Genomic DNA, 17,474 nt, shown 5'->3' on the forward strand with positions numbered 1-17,474 from the left:
GCTTGACCAGTCTCCCTTTCCTTCGCTTCTTTCCTCACTCTTTGGACTTCAATCTGTCGACACGTCACGTACAGAGTCCTTCCTCTAAGAGGATTCACCCTTCACCTCCTGCACCTTCAGACGGATCCTTGGCCAACACTCCTCCTCCACCCTCAGGCTCCTTTCCATCTTCGATGACGGCGTCCAAGAACTCTCCGTTCATGCTAGACCCAATTCCATCTGCCACAGTAGATTCATCACCCTCTTCTCCTTCACCATCCTGGCCTCCTTTTTCTCCCTCCCGTCCTCTCCTCTGTCACACTCTCTTCTACCACCTCCTCCTGTTGTTCAATGTCAACACCGTCTGTCGGCCCAGTACACATGCAGCGGATGCCGCACTCACCACAGCCATTGCAAGGTCTTTCCGCTTTCGCGACGCACTCTCACATAATGCCCTTGTATTCTGCATCGCCGGCATAAAAAATCATGGCAGTTCCGGACTACGTGGCCAGGCTGAATACAAACTCGGCACACTTTAACAAAGTCCCTCAAACCCCTTACATTTAAACTAAAAAACTTAACAGAATGTATCATTTATAAAACAAAAATCCTTACTTCAGCACAAATAAACCCATAACAACAAAAAAACACAGGAGGCTCACCTGATGCTCCCCTGCTCCGTCTCATCCGGTGGGAACGTCCTCTCCTCTCCCAACGTCCCCCCGTCCTCCTCCATCTCTCCAACCCAGGATGCAGGCATGGTGTTAGGCCTTTTGAGTGCCCTGCATCCTGGGTTCCCCACCAACACCCTCCGTTCCTCTCTCCCTGTCGGCTACTGGACTGAGGTCGAGAGCAGGGGACCCCAACTCCCCAAGCAGGAGTTGAGATCCCCCCTCAGACACCCAGCCCAGCGCCATGCCCTGGGAGTCTCCCTCCACCAGCTGCTGAGGGGCCGAGGAGAACAGCGAGGACAAGGGCGTTCTTCCCTCCCCATCACTCGCTTGCCCCCCTCCTCCCCCCACAGCCTGCCGAGCCGCTCCTCCTCTTCCCTTTCTTCTTCGGTGTTGGAGGCAGCGGGGAGACACCCCCTCCCTCCCCGCTAGCTCCTCCACCATTACCCTCATCTCTTCCACGAGGGAGCTCGACATACTGCCCCCCCACTCCCTCACACCCTCTCCCCCCTCCTCCCTCCCCCCCAATCCCTACCCCTGGCTCACCCCCTCTCCCTCCACTGTTGCTCTCGCCTGCTCATTGCTTCCTTCTTACTCTTTTCCTTCCTGTCCTTCTGTTTCTTCTGCTCCCGTGCCTTCTCTTCCTCCCTCGCCTCCTGCTGCCACCTCCTTCTCCTCCTCCTTCCGTGTGGCCGTCTTCTCTGGGCCTGTGCTTGGGTCTTTGTCACCTCCCCTGTCTCTTCTTCCTCCATCCCCCGCTCCTGCTCCCCCTCCTGCCGCAGACGCGTATGACCGCTGACGAGCCGGGCACTCCCGCCACAGGTGCGCTGTTGAGCCACACCCGTGGCAAGCCTTCGGCTCGTCACAATCCTTAGCCTCGTGCTCCCCAGATCCGCAAAATCTGCACTTTCTAGTGCTGCACGAGGCCAGGATGTGTCCATAGGCCATACAGCGCCTGCAGAACGGGGGCTGACGTGCATAAGACAATGTCCCCTTGTCAGCCCCCAGGGAGAACATAGCTGGGGGATGAAGGTACCCACCCAGTCCTTTAGGATCCTCCCTGAGGAGGGCCTGAAAACCTCTCCTCCCGTTCCAAAACCCAAGAGAATCCTTGAGGTGCCTTGCCGACGATACATTGTCCATGTACCGCCCCAAGAAGGCCCTCACCTCCTCATCCTTCACGTATGGGTTATAAATGTTGACAGTTACAACCCGGAAATTGTTTCTTGCCAAACTCTTCACCTCATAATGGCACATCGGCCTCGTATCTCCCACCGCTCTCACCTTTTTAAGGATCTCATCGTGCTTACTTTCCGTGAAAAAAGCTACGTCAAACGCTCCTTCCAACGAGTTGCCTTGGAGGCAAAACACGTCCCGTACCGTCAGCTTTAGTATTCCCATCAGGATTGTCCTTCCAAATGGATCAACATCCTTCTCTTTCCATGCAAACCTGATGGTATTCGCCAGTCCGATCCCTGGGACCGACCTATTTGCAGAATTTTGCGTCATCTCCGCAAGGAGAATGACACTCTCGACTCCGCTCCTCTCTTGCTGTCTTCCAGAAAAAAGAAAAAATTATAACAAAAAACACAAAATGGCAGAATTGTGATATTTTTACAAAAATATTCAAAAATACTTTCTATCGCCCTCCTACCTTCGACCTTTTGACTCAGCAGGCTTTGGGGCACCTCGGTACCAAGCTTGATCTGAGCCAAAAGGCCGAGAAGCGATAACCCACAAATTGACCCCTGCACCCGCCGGGCCCCCGGGGGCCTCGGCAGACCTCATCGGTTTGGCAAAAGTTGGCTCCTCCTCACCCAACGCTTCCCTGGTGACAGGCGGGTGTGTTTTTTTTTAAAAGTCGCTAATGCGTCGTTAGGTCACTAGCTCTTTAATCCTAGTGCGACTATTTGTTCAATGCCCGGCAAATACACCAGTCATCGTCGGGCTTGAACTCAATTGCCCGAGCGACTACTTTGAGTGGAAAAAATACGCAGGTCGGTCAGCCGGCTTCAAGTCAAACGCCTGAGCAAAAAGTCTCGGCGTCATCTCTGTCAATTTCTCTTGAAACAAGATACCGGGCTCTGCCAGAAGCAAAGCCCTTCCAAAAATACGTTGAACTCGTAAGTGTTCCTCTCCACGGAAGTCTTTAGTAAAAGGCGAAAGGCTTGTGCGTAATGAAGAGAAACCAGAGTCGTATGGAAGTCAGAGGTCGGGGCCCGAGACACACACGGTGCACTCTAGGCCGGGTCCCCGCGGGTGGTCCCCGAACCCACTCTTCCAAGTTTTCGAGGGCTGTGGGTAAAAAGTCACAGACAGACAGACAGACAGATAGACAATCCTGGTGAAGTGATTGTATTTTTGGGGGGGGCTCAAAAACACACACACACACACACACACACAATCCTGGTGAAGTGATTATATTTTTTGGGGGGGGCTCAAAAACACACACACACACACACACACACACACACACACACACACACACACACACACACACACACACACACAATCCTGGTGAAGTGATTGTATTTTTTGGGGGGGCTCAAAAACACAGATTTTTTTTGATTTTTTTAAATAAAATATATTTATTACGTTCAATGCCTTTCAATACAAAACCATATATCAATCAAAAATCATAACTAGGCATTTTTAAACTATATCACAAACACTAAAACCCCAAAACAAAGACTCGTCTTCCCTTCCCACCTAAAAACCAAAACCCATACCCACATCAAATACCCAAAGAAACTCACCCTATACTCCCGACCGACGGGGACGCCTCCTCCACTCCTGACGCTCCTCCTTCGGCCACCATCCCCTCTCCCCTGGAAACAACACCAATACCCGGCACACCCACACTCTGTGTCTTGTGCCCCCCACTCAAATCCACCACCCCCCCTCCTCCGGGCTCCGGCTCGAGCACCCCATGCCCCCAAACAGGAAACTTGCTCCTTCCTCCATCCCCCATTCCTGGGCCATGCCTGGTAGGTCCAGCTCTGCCAGGGGTATAAAAACACATGAAGAAGAGGGAGCCCACGAGAGCCCTGCAACCTCTCCCCCTGCCCTTCCCCCCACCACCACCCTTTTACCACCCTTCTTCCTCCTGCTGTCCGGGCGCTCCCCCTTCTTCGGTCTCTTTATTGGTGGAGGGCGCAGCCAGGGAACATTCCTTTCCGCGTCCGTCAGCCCCCCCCTCGCTTCGTTCATATTGTCTGGCAGCCCCCCACCATCTCCCTTAGCTCCTCCACCCGTGATCTCACCTCTTTACTGTCCCCCCACTCCTTCACTCCTTCTCCTACTGGTCCCGCCACCACTGCCTTCTCTGTCTCCTCCCTTTCTGTCTCTTTCTTCTCCACCACCTTCTTCCCTGTCTCCTTCCTTTCTGTCTCTTTCTTCTCCACCACCTTCTTCCCGGTCTCCTTCCTTTCTGTCTCTTTTTTCTCCACCGCCTTCTTCCCAGTCTCCTCCCTCTCTGTTCCCTTCTCCGTCTCCTTCCTCTCCACCGCCGTCTTCTCCGGCCCCTCCACTCTCCTGTCTCCTTCCTCCTCTTTCTCTCCTTCAGCCTCCTGCCCTTCCGTTTCCACTATGCTGTAGTCTTCTTTTCCTTTTTTTCCTCCCGCTTCCGTTTTTAATTTATTACCGTCAATACCATTCATACTTTACAAAATCATAATTTTCATTCTAATTCAAATAAGCATCATCCCTCCCCGTCATCCTACACACTACCTTTCCCGTCCCTATTCTAAAATAACCCCAGCCCTAATCCCCCCTTCCATCTCTCCCGGGCAGCGTGCTGCCCCCACTTCCTCTCCTCCCTCTTCATCCTCCCCCTCAAATCGCCTTCCATCCTCCTCACTATTCCTTCCACCCCCCAATCTCTCCCTGTCTTGACCATGTTCTGCCTGGCTTCCCACAGCCCCCACTTAAAGAGGCTCATGAGAAGCCAGATCAGAAACCTATCCCTATCCGTCCCCCTCGCTCTCCCTACACCTCTCTCTAACCTAGCCCAAGTCAACACAAAATCACCTCTAACCCTTCCTAACAACACCCGTGCCTTCGCCCATACTACTCCGGCAATGGCACAGTCCCAAAGACATGGCGCACAGTCTCCTCCCTGCCACAAGAAGTTCTTGGGCAGGTGGGGGATCGCGCCAAGCTATGCCGGTACATGGTGGAGCGCACCGGCAAACACTTGTGGAGGCTCAACCAATTCAGGTCCTTGAGCCTGTTGTCCAGACCCCGCGCCTGCACTCCCTCCCAGACCACTGCCGGGATGCCCACTACAGGTGCTGGACTTACTGCCCGTCTGACCTCCTCGTACAGGTGCCTGTGATCTAAACCTACTCGGGCGACTTCAACCTCGGGGTGCACACGCAGCCACTTGGCCGCATGGCCAAAGTGCCACGGCAGCTGTTCCGCCCGAAGACCCGTGTTAGACCACACCATTACGCTTCTCGCCTGATACGAGAAGAACACCCGCAGGAGGTAACCGGACGGGTGTATTACTGGCTGAGCAAGCTCCGTCAACAAAAAGAAACAAAATTGCGTCCAGCTTGAGGGGGAGATGTGGTACCCCCCTACCTCCCTCCCCGATGGGACAGAGCATGCGTGCCCTGGCGACCCACTCGTACCTGCCACCCCACATGAACTGAAACACCAGCCTCACTAGAGGCCTCCTCAGACTAGCCGGCAATGGGTAGATGTACGCCAAGTACAATAGAGATGGCAATACATCCACCTTGAGAACCAGGACCTTGCCTAAAAAGGACAAAGACCTAGCCCTCCACATCGCTAGCTTCCTCTGTACCACTGCGATGCCCATGTTCCAGTTCAGCGTCGCTGAGCCGGAGGTCTCAAAATGGACCCCGAGTATCCTCGGCCCCGTTACAGAGAGAGAACCCTCCGGGCACATCCGTCCTACCACTCCATCTTCCGAAAAACTTAACGGAAGACTTCGCATGGTTAAGAACCGCCCCCGGCGCTCGGGTGAAATCCCCCACTGATGGCAAGGGACCTCATCAGGCACGAGTCCTTGCAAAGCAGCAAGGAGGTGTCGTCGGCGTACTGGGTCAACTTTACACGGAGACCGCCACTTCCAGGAATCAGCAAGCCCTCCACCCCTGTGTCTGCCCTAATGGCAGCCCCCAGAGGCTCCATGTACAGAAGAGGAGAGCCGAGAGCGGGCATCTCTGCCTGACCCCAGACGAGAGGTCAAAAACGTCACCTAAGTGACTGTTAACGCTAACCCGGCACCCCGCTCCGACATATAAAGTACGGATCCATCCTATAAACTTTTCCCCAAAATCCTAATCTACCTAACACCCTGAATAGAAAAGATCTATTCACGCGATCAAAGGCTTTCGCCTGATCTAGCGCTGCTACCATTAAAGGCAGCCCTCTATCTTCTACCCAAGCGATGGAGTCCCTAATCAACTGTAGGTTCCATCTAATCGAGCGGCCCTCTACCCCGCACGTCTGATCCTCATGGACGACGTAGGGAAGGGCTGTGCGTAACCGGTCCGCTAAGACCTTTGCTAACAACTTATAGTCTACGCACAGCATGGTCAACGGCCGCCAGTTGCCAAGGTCAGTTACTTCCCCCTTCTTGTAAAGAAGTGACAGCACCCCAACAGCCATTGATCCCCCCCGGGACCCCCGTCTCAAGGATGGCCTTCAAGACTTCGAGGACCACTGGTCCAATTATACCCCAAAACTTGAGGTAAAACTCGGCCGGCAGCCCATCCATCCCAGGCACCTTCCCTTTTCCCATCCTCCTGAGAGCACTCTCAACCTCCTCGAGGGAGATCTGAGCCTCCATCACGTCTCTAATGTCCTCCGGCAATCGCCAGGACAAGTGTTCTAAAAACACATTTCCCTGCTCTACATCTATTACCCTCTCTTTAAATAAACCTCGGAAATGATCAGTTGTTACCCTGACCATTTCCTCCGGTTTTCTAACTATGCTACCATCTTCTTTCCTCACCCCATGCATTATCTTCCTACTCTGTCTGCCCCTAACCGACTTAAAGAACATAGCGGAACAAGTCTCATTATGTTCTAGAAAGCTATTATGCGCACGCTCCAGGAAAGCTCGAGCCTTCCGCTCCTGCAGCTCCCTGAGCTGCGCCTTCAGGTCAGTGGATCTCTCTCAGTCAATCGACCCGCCGAGGTTGCCTGCCTCGTACTCGAGTTCGAGCAACCTTTGGATACGATCCACCTCCCTCCTTTCCTCCCTTTTTTTCCTCTTACAATATCCTATTATAAAAGCCCTAATCCTTACCTTAACTAAATCCCACCACTCTAACACCCCTCGCACATGGACCGGAGGCCTTCAAGCCCCGAAAGAAACCAAAAAGGTGTCGACGAAAGCTTGCTCCTCCAGCACATCCCGATCTAATTTCCAGTACCCCCTACCGAAGAGGCAGACTGGCGGCCCCACCTGCAGGAGCACCCCGTCGTGATCTGAGAAGAAAACAGGCAACAGCCGCCCAGACAACTGACCCAAAGACCTAGATAGAAAAATATAGTCGAGCCTCCGCGCAACCCCCGAGAGTTGCGCCATGTGGGACCCGCCATTGTCGGAGTAGTGTGCAGGCCTCCATCAACCAGACCATGGCAAGCCATAAGCCCGGTGATGGAGCCTGCACTACTATCACCCCCTACCCCTAAATCTATATTAAAATCCCCCCTATCACTAAGTGCCTATTTGTAACACACAGGGGCGTCAGACAGTCCACCATCTCCCTCCTGTCTGCCGCCACCTGTGGCCCATACACCACCACTAACCTATACCTACTATCCCTAAAAGTGACATCCATCCCCATAACCCTCCCCTGCATAACCACAAAAGAACCCTCCACCTTTACATCTCTGTGCCCACACAAAATCCTTACCCCCGATGAGTGCACTCCCCCGATCCCCCAAACCGACTCTCCCTTGTCCCACTCCCTTCTAAACCTATTGACATCCCCACCATCCCTCAGGTGAACTTCCTGTAGAAAACAGAAATCAAAACCCACCCCTTCTAGAAAACTAAACACCGCCCTCCTCTTAACAAAATCCCTTAACCCTCTTACATTTAAGCTAACAAAAGTAATCATCTTGAAAGAAAATTAAATTAAAATCAATACAAAACAACCTAACATCACCCAAATACTAAACCCAATGAAAACAAAAACAGGAGGCTCACCCGATGCTCCCCTGCTCCATCTCCACCGGCGGGGACTCCCTCCGCACTCCCGACGTCCCCCCGTCTTCCTCCATCCCACCAATCCAGGATGATGGAATGGTGTTTGGCCGCTGAGTTTCCTGTACCCTGGGTTGACCCCCCACCTCCTCCACTTCCCCCTCCTCGTAACTTGTTGGGAAGAGAGTGGGAGAGCCCATGTCCTCAATCAAGAACAGCGTCCCCCCCCATCCTTGTTGGGTTGTTCCACAACCCCCTGGAGTTGAGGGGCTGGGGAAGCCAGCGAGGACACAGATTTTTCTCCCAGCCCCATCGCTCGCTTGGCCACCCCCTCCCCCCTCTCGCTGTCCTCCGAGCCCCCCTTCCTTTTTCCTTTCTTTTTTTTCGGTGTTTGGTGTAGCGGGGAAACACCACCCCCCCTCCCCCCAGCTCCTCCACCATTCCCCTCATCTCCTCCACTAGGGCACTTGATGTTATGCTGTCCCCCCACTCCCTCCCACCCTCCCCCTCCTCCTCGTCTTCTGGTCCTTCCGCCGTCTCCTTCTTCCCCACCTCTTCCTCCTCTGCTGCTCTCTCTGGCTCCTCCACTTCCTTGCTTCTTCCTGCTTCCTTTCCTTTCTCTCCTCCTGGTTCTCCTGCTCCCTTGCCATCTCCATCTCTTCCTTCTGCCGCTCTTCCCTCCTCTGAGGCCTTCACCTCTGGGCCTGTAGTCGGGTCTTGTTCTTGGCCTCCTCCCCCTCCTCTTCTTCCCCCATCCCCCGCTCCTGTCCCCCCTCCAGCTGCAGACGCGTATGACCGCTGACGAGCCGGGCATCCCCGCCACAGGTGTGCGGATGAGCCACACCCGTGGCACGCCTTCGGCTCGTCACAGTCCCAAGACTCGTGCTCTCCAGATCCACAAAATCGGCATTTTCTCGTGCTGCACGAGGCTAGGATATGACCGTAGGCCATACAGCGCCTGCAAAACGGGGGCTGACGTGCATAAAATAATGTCCCCCTGTCAGCCCCCAGGGAGAACATTGCCGGGGGATGAAGGTAGCCACCCAGCCCCTTCGGGTCCTCCCTGAGGAGGGCCTGGAAACCCCTTCGGCCACTCCAAAATCCAAGTGAATCTTTGAGGGCCCTTGCTGAGGAGACATTATCCATATATCTCCCCAGAAAGGCCCTCACCTCCTCATCTTTGACATACGGATTGTACATGTTTACAGTTACAACCCTGTAATTATTCCTCGCAAGGCTGGTCACCTCATAATTGCACATTGGCTTCGTGCCTCCCACTGCTTTCGCCTTTCTTAGTACCTCCTTGTGTTTTTCTTCTGTGTGTAATGCCACGTCAAAAGCTCCTTCCAATTAGTTCCCTTGTAGGCAAAACACGTCCTTAACTGACAGCTTGAAGATTCCAATCAAGATAGTCCTTCCAAATGTTTCCCGTCCAAACGGATCCAACTCCTTGTTCTTCCACGAAAAACGAACCGTGTTTGCAAGCCCGATCACAGGGACCGACCTGTATGAAGTATTTTGCGCCATCTCTGCTAGGAGATTGGCGCCCTCGACTCCTCTCTTGCTTCCTTCTCAGAAAGGGAAAAAAACCCTAAAAAGATAAACAAAGAACAAAATGGCCGAGATACAATACCCAAAAATTAAAAAAAACTTACCGCTCTCCTGTCGTCGACCTTTTGACTCAGCGAGCTCTGGGGCACCTCGGTACCAAGCTTGATCTGAGCCAAAAGGCCGAGAAGCGATAACCCACAAATTGACCCCTGCACCCGCCGGGCCCCCGGGGGCCTCGGCAGACCTCATCGGTTTGGCAAAAGTTGGCTCCTCCTCACCCAACGCTTCCCTGGTGACAGGCGGGTGTGTTTTTTTTAAAAAGTCGCTAATGCGTCGTTAGGTCACTAGCTTCTGGTGAAGTTTCCTGGGAACATCCCTTTCTGCGTCCGTCAGCCCCCCCCTCGCTTCGTTCATATTGTCCGGCAGCCCCCCCACCATCTCCCTCAGCTCCTCCACCCGTGATCTCACCTCTTTACTGTCCCCCCACTCCTTCACTCCTTCTCCTACTGGTCCCGCCACCACTGCCTTCTCTTTCTCCTCCCTTTCTGTTTCTTTCTTCTCCACCACCTTCTTCCCTGTCTCCTTCCTTTCTGTCTCTTTCTTCTCCACCACCTTCTTCCCTGTCTCCTTCCTTTCTGTCTCTTTCTTCTCCACCACCTTCTTCCCTGTCTCCTTCCTTTCTGTCTCTTTCTTCTCCACCACCTTCTTCCCTGTCTCCTTCCTTTCTGTCTCTTTCTTCTCCACCGCCGTCTTCTCTATCTCCTCCCTCTCTGTTTCCTTCTCCGTCTCCTTCTCCACCGCTGTCTTCTCCGACCCCTCCACTCTCTTATCTCCTTCCTCCTCCTGCTCCTTCTCTCCTTCAGCCTCCTGCTCCTCCTCTCCTTCAGCCTCCCGCCCCTCCGATTCCACCGTGTCCACTTCTTCCTTTTCTTCTTCTGCTCCTGCTGTCGTTCCTTCCTTCTCCCGCACTGTGTCCTTTTCCTCCGTGCCTTTTCTTTCCTCTTGTTCCTCTCCTCTTCTTCCCCCATCCTCCGCTCTCGCTCCCCCCCCTGCTGCAGACGCGTATGACCGCTGACGCGCCGGGCATCCACGCCACAGGTGCGTCAGCATGCCACACCCGTGACATGCCTTCGGCGCGTCACAGTTCCTCGCCTCGTGCTCGGCAGATCCACAATACCTGCATTTCTTTATGCTGCACGAGGCGAGGATATGACCATAGGCCATACAGCGCCTGCAGAACGGGGGCTGACGTGCATAGTACAACGTCCCCCTGTCAGCCCCCAGGGAGAACATCGCCGGAGGATGGAGGTAGCCTCCCAGGCCCCCTGGGTCTTCTCTAAGAAGGGCCTGATACCCTCTCTTCCCAGTCCAAAACCCTAGTGAGTCCTTGAGGAGCCTTCCTGAGGAGATGTTGTCCATATATCTCCCCAGGAAAGTCCTCACCTCTTCTTCCTTCACGTGAGGGTTATACATAGTGACCGTCACAAACCTAAAATTGGTCTTTGCCAAGCTCTTCACCGCATAGTGACACATAGGTCGTACGTCCACTAAATCCCTCACCTTCCGCATCGTCTCCTCATGCTGCTTCTCCGTATGGAAACTAACATCATACGCGCCCTCTAATGGATTGTCCTGGAGGCATAAAACGTCCTTTACCCCAAGCTTGAGCAAACCCATCAGGATAGTTCTCCCGAACGTTTCCCTCCCGAATTGCTCCACCTCCTTATCCTTCCACGCAAATCTTGCCGTGTTGGCCAGTCCGACCCCGGAACAGTCCTGTTCGGGATATTCTCCTCCATGTTCTTCGGTAAAGAAAACAACTCTCTTCAAAAAGAAGCCGCACAAAAACAAAAAACTTTCCTCCCTCCTGCCTTCCTTCGACCTTTTGGCTCAGCGGGCTCTGGGGCACCTCGGTACCAAGCTTGATCTGAGCCAAAAGGCCGAGAAGCGATAACCCACAAATTGACCCCTGCACCCGCCGGGCCCCGGGGCCTCGGCAGACCTCATCGGTTTGGCAAAAGTTGGCTCCTCCTCACCCAACGCTTCCCTGGTGACAGGCGGGTGTGTTTTTTTTTAAAAGTCGCTAATGCGTCGTTAGGTCACTAGCTCTTTAATCCTAGTGCGACTATTTGTTCAATGCCCGGCAAATACACCAGTCATCGTCGGGCTTGAACTCAATTGCCCGAGCGACTACTTTGAGTGGAAAAAATACGCCGGTCGGTCAGCCGGCTTCAAGTCAAACGCCTGAGCAAAAAGTCTCGGCGTCATCTCTGTCAATTTCTCTTGAAACAAGATACCGGGCTCTGCCAGAAGCAAAGCCCTTCCAAAAATACGTTGAACTCGTAAGTGTTCCTCTCCACGGAAGTCTTTAGTAAAAGGCGAAAGGCTTGTGCGTAATGAAGAGAAACCAGAGTCGTATGGAAGTCAGAGGTCGGGGCCCGAGACACACACGGTGCACTCTAGGCCGGGTCCCCGCGGGTGGTCCCCGAACCCACTCTTCCAAGTTTTCGAGGGCTGTGGGTAAAAAGTCACAGACAGACAGACAGACAGACAGACAGATAGATAGACAATCCTGGTGAAGTGATTGTATTTTTGGGGGGGGCTCAAAAACACACACACACACACACACACAATCCTGGTGAAGTGATTGTATTTTTTGGGGGGGCTCAAAAACACACACACACACACACAATCCTGGCCAATGTTATTTTTTTTTAAAGTAAAATGGCGGGAAAACGGGGGACCCCCATGAAGGGGGCTTCGCACTTGTTTCAGTTTGGATGATTCTTCTTTTTTCATTCCTTCTCTTCTTCTGCTAGCTGTTTTACATAGCTTGGTGTATTTCTTTTCCTTGACAATGGGAGAAAAGTGTTGCACCGTTCCCGGAGGTACTGCAATACCGGGTCGATGCGTGGAGCGGACGGAGCAAGCCCCATTTCCGACTCCCTGTTCGAAAAAATCCATTTAATATGTAGTCCCCCGATGGGGGACGTATCAGATATTAAACTGATAAGAACAGATTTTTTTCTTTTGGAAAAGTTTTATTGTCACAGTTCCTTTAAAAACAGCTCATATTTATATTTTTACATCATTTATGCACAAACAAACAGCATGGAGGCATAAAACACAGCATTTGAGTTACATTTGAATTTGTTAAAAAGTACATGTTGTTTGCACCAATAAAAACAACCATTAATGAAAGTACTTTTCGTTGTATAAAACATCAAATCTGTAAAGGCCATTTAAAATGTGTACAAATGATTTAAAAAGGAAAAACATTTTTAAGACAAAAAATGTGTTTAAAAAGTCACTTGTTAAAAAGCTGTTTTCGGTCCTTTGTACAGGGGCGGGGTGAGTCCTTATCAAACTTGCCTCCTCCTGCTCTTCCGAATCAGTCATCGTCCCGCCCAGAGGAGATCCCTCCCCTAGGTGCGTCGCCCTAGGCGCCGCAGCGCTGTCAGGCCATGGCCGCAGGGACCTTGGGTGTTGTGGGGGACCCTTCGCCTGGGGTCGAGGCCCCCTTCCTTCTGTACCACCCCAGGGCCTCTGTGGCTACCATGGCCACTGCCTGGGGGGTGGTGCCAACCTGTTTCGCTACCAGCAGGTTGCGGTGAGGACCACAGTGCTGCCTTCAGACACGTGAGGGTGGACCAGAGCTTGGTGAAGGCCTTTGATGGAATGGGCCTTCGGCCCACCCCATCCAGCACGAGCTGGGGCGTTAGGTCCTCCCCTGCTGGCAGACACGAGGAGATCAGGGGGCCTACTTCCTTCCACAGGTCCCTGGCGGCTCTGCACTCCCAGAGCAAGTGCCTCACCGACTCTTCTTGGCCACAGCCTGGTCGGGGGCACGCGGATGTCCTCGCCATGCCCCGGGAGTGCATAATGGCCCTGACCGGGAGGATCTTGTGGGCGACCATCCAGGACAGGTCCCGGTGCTGATTCAGGAGAGCAGGATGGGCCACATTACGCCAAACCGTTGTGGGCTCGCCCGCGCACTGGTTCCCGATCCTGCACAAGAGAGAGACGAGAGCCGTGTTTAGTTAAAACTGTGACTGCTTCTTTTTCCAATTTAAAATTTCTTAACTTCTGGAGCTGGGCGTAGTGTGTGGGGAGCAGGAAAGAGACTGGGGCTCGCAGGTCGACTGGGATCAGCCTCAGAGTCCTGAGGTAAGATCCCAGCCAGAACCGTGCGAGGGCCTGAGTCTTATTGGTGGCCGGGGAGGTGGCAAGAGTAAGGTGTAACGCTGTGTAGCGGCTGCCCAGGAACAAGTAGAGGTCAGGCAAGCCTTTCCCCCCCTTGGACCTGGGCCTCTTGACCACCTCCCTCCTCAGCCCCTCCCACTTGCTCCCCCACAAGAAGTAAAACAGCATCCGCTCCAGGGCTAAAATAGTTCTCCTAGGGGGATAAAAACAGAACTGATTAATAAAAGCACAGGTAAAATCACTGCTTTAATGATTAAAACCTTGCCCTCAAAAGTCAGCTGTCGTAGTCCCCAAAATCCGTCTTCCTGTCCCCAGGATCCCACTCCAATTACCTCTCCCTCCTCCCTCCTGGTCAAACTTTACCCCAAGTACCCTTATGTCCGTCGTTTTCACAGTCAGTGGTAGTCTGGTCAAGTCTGGGTCTGCCCACGGTCCGAAAAATTGGGCCTCTGTCTTGTCTCTGTTCAGTCTCGCCCCAGACGCTCGTCCGTACCAGTCAGTCCTGTCCAGGGTCCTGTCGACGGATAAAAGGTCGGTGCATAAAATGCTGCCGTCGTCCATGTAAAATACGCACTTGGCGGTCATCCCCCCACTCCCCGGATCCGTTGGTCCCTTCTCAAGACCTGTGCCAGTGGTTCGATACAGGCCACAAACAGAAGGGGAGATAACGGACAGCCCTGACGGACGCCGCAGTGTACTCCCACTGCTTTTGACAGATGCCCATTTACAAGGATTTTGCTGGTGATGTCCCCGTACAGCAGTCCCACCCAAGCTAAGAACCTGTCCGGGAAACCCATTTTTTGCAGTACCTTGAAGAGGTACTGGTGCGAGACCCGATCAAAGGCTTTTTCAAAATCTAAATTTAGGACTACAAGCCGCATATTTCTGTCCGGGAATGGCACAGGTTTGATCCGGGTGGATCACCTCCCCTAAAACAGAAGACATTCTGAGTGTTAAAACCTTGGTAAAAAGTTTACAATCAAAATTTAAAAGGGTTATCGGTCTCCAGGTCCGTCCTGTCGTTTTTCTTATATAAAAGAGTCACGATCCCCACTCTAAAACTGTCAGGTAGTCTGTCAAGGTGTTCAAAGTCAGTAAAAACAGTCAAAAGTTTGTCGGCTAAAACATCCCAAAAGGTCAGGCCGTCCTCCCCCGGTGACTTACCCCTCTTAAAATGCTTCAGTCCTTGGTCAATTTCTGTCAGGTCGTCTGTGTTGGGTAAGGTCTTGTCAATGTATGTTAAAACGTCCCCCATTGTTTCCTCGCATACATCTTTTACCCCAAACAGTTCCCCATAAAAATCCTCGACTACTTTTCCCATTCCTTCTGTGTCTGTTTTTAAAAACCCATCATTATCCTACCCTAACTAACTATTTTCTTAAAAAGTACCTTGTGCACTTCTCCCCCTCTTCTAGTTCCCTTTCCTTGCTTCTTAAAATAACCCCTTTGCTTTTTTGTTCTGCTAAAAGTGCCATTTCCTTTTTAACTTGTTTAATTTCGTGGTTAAAATCAAAGCCCTGTTGGCCTAGATTAAAATACCTTTCCAGTCGCTTTTGCAGTCCCACCATGCATCTATCTTTTTCTTTACTTTTCTTCTTTCCTATCTCTCTAAAGAAAGTCCTCGTCCTACCCTTCACCATTTCCCACCATTGTGCTCGTGTGTCAAAGAAGTCCTGTAGCGTCTGCCACTGGCTGAACTGCTCCCTGTACTGGCTAACTACTCTATCATCTTCTAAAAGGGAACAGTTCAATTTCCAGGGCCCTCTTCCCACAGTCACACCCGAAGTTAGTGAAAGGGTGCACGTCAGCATTACGTGATCTGAGAAAAAGGCAGGGGTTATTCTAGCATCAGTTGGGGGGCAGTCCCGGGTAAACAGATAGTCAATGCGAGAGGCTCTGGTGCCGTCACCACTGGTCCAGGTGAAGCCCTCCTCTCTTGGATGCAGGGTTTTAAAACAGTCAGTCAGTTTAAAATCCCTGCACAGCCCTTGCAATAAAACACTTGACCTATCTACCTTAAAATCCTCTCCCGCCCCTCTCCTGTCTGCTCTATTTAAAACACAATTAAAATCCCCACCCACCACTAGAGGATCCCTCCCTAGCATGTGGGACTGCAAATCTTCTAAAAGTGCGCACCGGTCATGTTTGTCGTTAAAATCTCTCCCCATAAAAGTACAATTGGCTAAAAGAGCACCACCACCGTGCTCCCCCTCACCACCACCTGTGGGGTCTTGATTAAAATGGCAACACCGTCGTTTTTATTAAAATTTGAGCCACTCCAAATGGAGGGCCCATGCTGCCACTTGTCCTCCCATTTCCTATAAAAAGGGTAGACCACACTCCTGTAATAAAAACACATCTGAATTAAACCTTTCTAAAAAGGATAAAACCGACTGTGCTCTTCTTTCTGTTTTTATGCTTCTCACATTTATAGTGGTGATGTTAAAAGCCATAAAAGGGGTGAGTAAAAACAGTGCTTAAAAGAAAAGGCATTTAAACAGTTAAAAGGGGGTTACTTTTCTAGTGCTTCCCCTCTCTCCCGCCAGGGTAACGGGGGATGGCAGGGAGAGGAGGTTAAAACAGGACTTAAAAAGGAGATTGTGTTGGGGGAGTTGGGGGGGAAGGTTCTGGGTTCTTCCTCCCCCTGGAAGCTCTCCCATTCCACCTTGCCCTTTTTCTCGTCACCTTGTTCAGGGTCGGAGAGCTCCTCAGCATTTCTTTTTCGTGGGGGGAGGTGTTCCTCCAGAATCTCCACCCCCTCTCCCATATCTCTTTCCGACACAGTCTCCATACTGTTTGACCCACTTGGGGAGTTCTCACTCAAGATCTCTCCGGGACCGTCTTTCTCGTCCCTTTCTCCTTCAGGGGTCACATTAATCTGGGGCAGGGGGATTGGGGGGGGTTTGTCCTCTCCTCCCACTTTTTCCACCACGCACCTTCCGCGCCATCGACTACCACCGGCTCCACCACCACCTCCTCGGCAACTGCCGTTCCCTCCCCTTGGCGCTCCGAAGCCCGGTCCGCGGCCGCCGTCTCCCTCCTTTCGGCCCAGGAGAAGGGGCAGCCGCGGATGAGGTGGGACCGCTCGCCACAGAGGTTGCACGACCTTCCATTCTTGCCCACCTCCCAGCACTTCATACAGACAACCTTTTTACAGGCCTCTGCAAGGTGGTCATGTTCACCACACTTACAGCACAGCTTGGGCTGGTCCTGGTAGTGAACATGGCCTCTATTCTCTCCGAGGACTATGGTGGATGGGATGGCTTTCAACCCACCATAGCCCCCAGGGTCCTCCCTCTGCTGGACAGTAACCCTCCAGGCCCCTGTCCAGATCCCATCGGGATCCTTCACCTGGACCAAGGGCCCCTTCACATTGCAGTACCTGCCCAGCCATACTGCAACGTCTTCCAGCTGTACGGTTTCATTGTACATACGGACAATAACGGTTTTAATGCTATTGTCCGTCAGCTTGGTCACATCAAACATTGCTGTGAGGGACCCCTGGGTGTTCAGGGAGTTGCCCCCAGAACTCCCGCAGGAAGCTGGCGTTAGCAAAGCTGCAGTTTACCTGCGCGGGATGGAAACCGAGCTCTTTCTGGAGGAATTTTCTGGAGAAATCCAATCGGGATAACTCCATTATTTTTCCTCCCTTCTCCTTTAAGAGGAGGCGCACTGCATGGTGCCTCCTCATGCCAACCTGTGCTGCTGACATGATGGAGGCCCAATCCCTTTACAGCCCAACACCAGTGAAAAAGGGGGGGGAGGGGAAGGGGAAAGGAAGGAAGGGGGGGTGGGGGAAGGGAAAGGGTGTTGGGAGTGGGGGTTGGGAAAAAGGGAAGGGGTGAAAGACAACCGAGGAAGCTGGCAGGGCCTACCAGCAC

The 17,474-nt window shown here is 52.6% G+C and overlaps 2 non-coding genes and 1 pseudogene across 2 annotated transcripts; all 3 read right to left on the reverse strand.

Annotated features, from left to right (window-relative positions):
* Window positions 1-2,730: 2,730 nt before the first annotated feature.
* LOC123730619 (U5 spliceosomal RNA) lies at window positions 2,731-2,847 on the reverse strand. Its single transcript, XR_006762054.1, has one exon. It is a non-coding gene; the product is annotated as a U5 spliceosomal RNA (small nuclear RNA).
* Window positions 2,848-11,689: 8,842 nt separating this feature from the next.
* LOC123730620 (U5 spliceosomal RNA) lies at window positions 11,690-11,806 on the reverse strand. The gene has a single exon (XR_006762055.1). It is a non-coding gene; the product is annotated as a U5 spliceosomal RNA (small nuclear RNA).
* Window positions 11,807-12,256: 450 nt separating this feature from the next.
* LOC123730580 (uncharacterized) lies at window positions 12,257-12,433 on the reverse strand (annotated as a pseudogene).
* Between the last annotated feature and the right edge of the window lie 5,041 nt (window positions 12,434-17,474).

This window comes from Salmo salar, chromosome ssa25 (assembly GCF_905237065.1).
Source record: "Salmo salar chromosome ssa25, Ssal_v3.1, whole genome shotgun sequence".
NCBI lineage: Eukaryota > Metazoa > Chordata > Actinopteri > Salmoniformes > Salmonidae > Salmo > Salmo salar.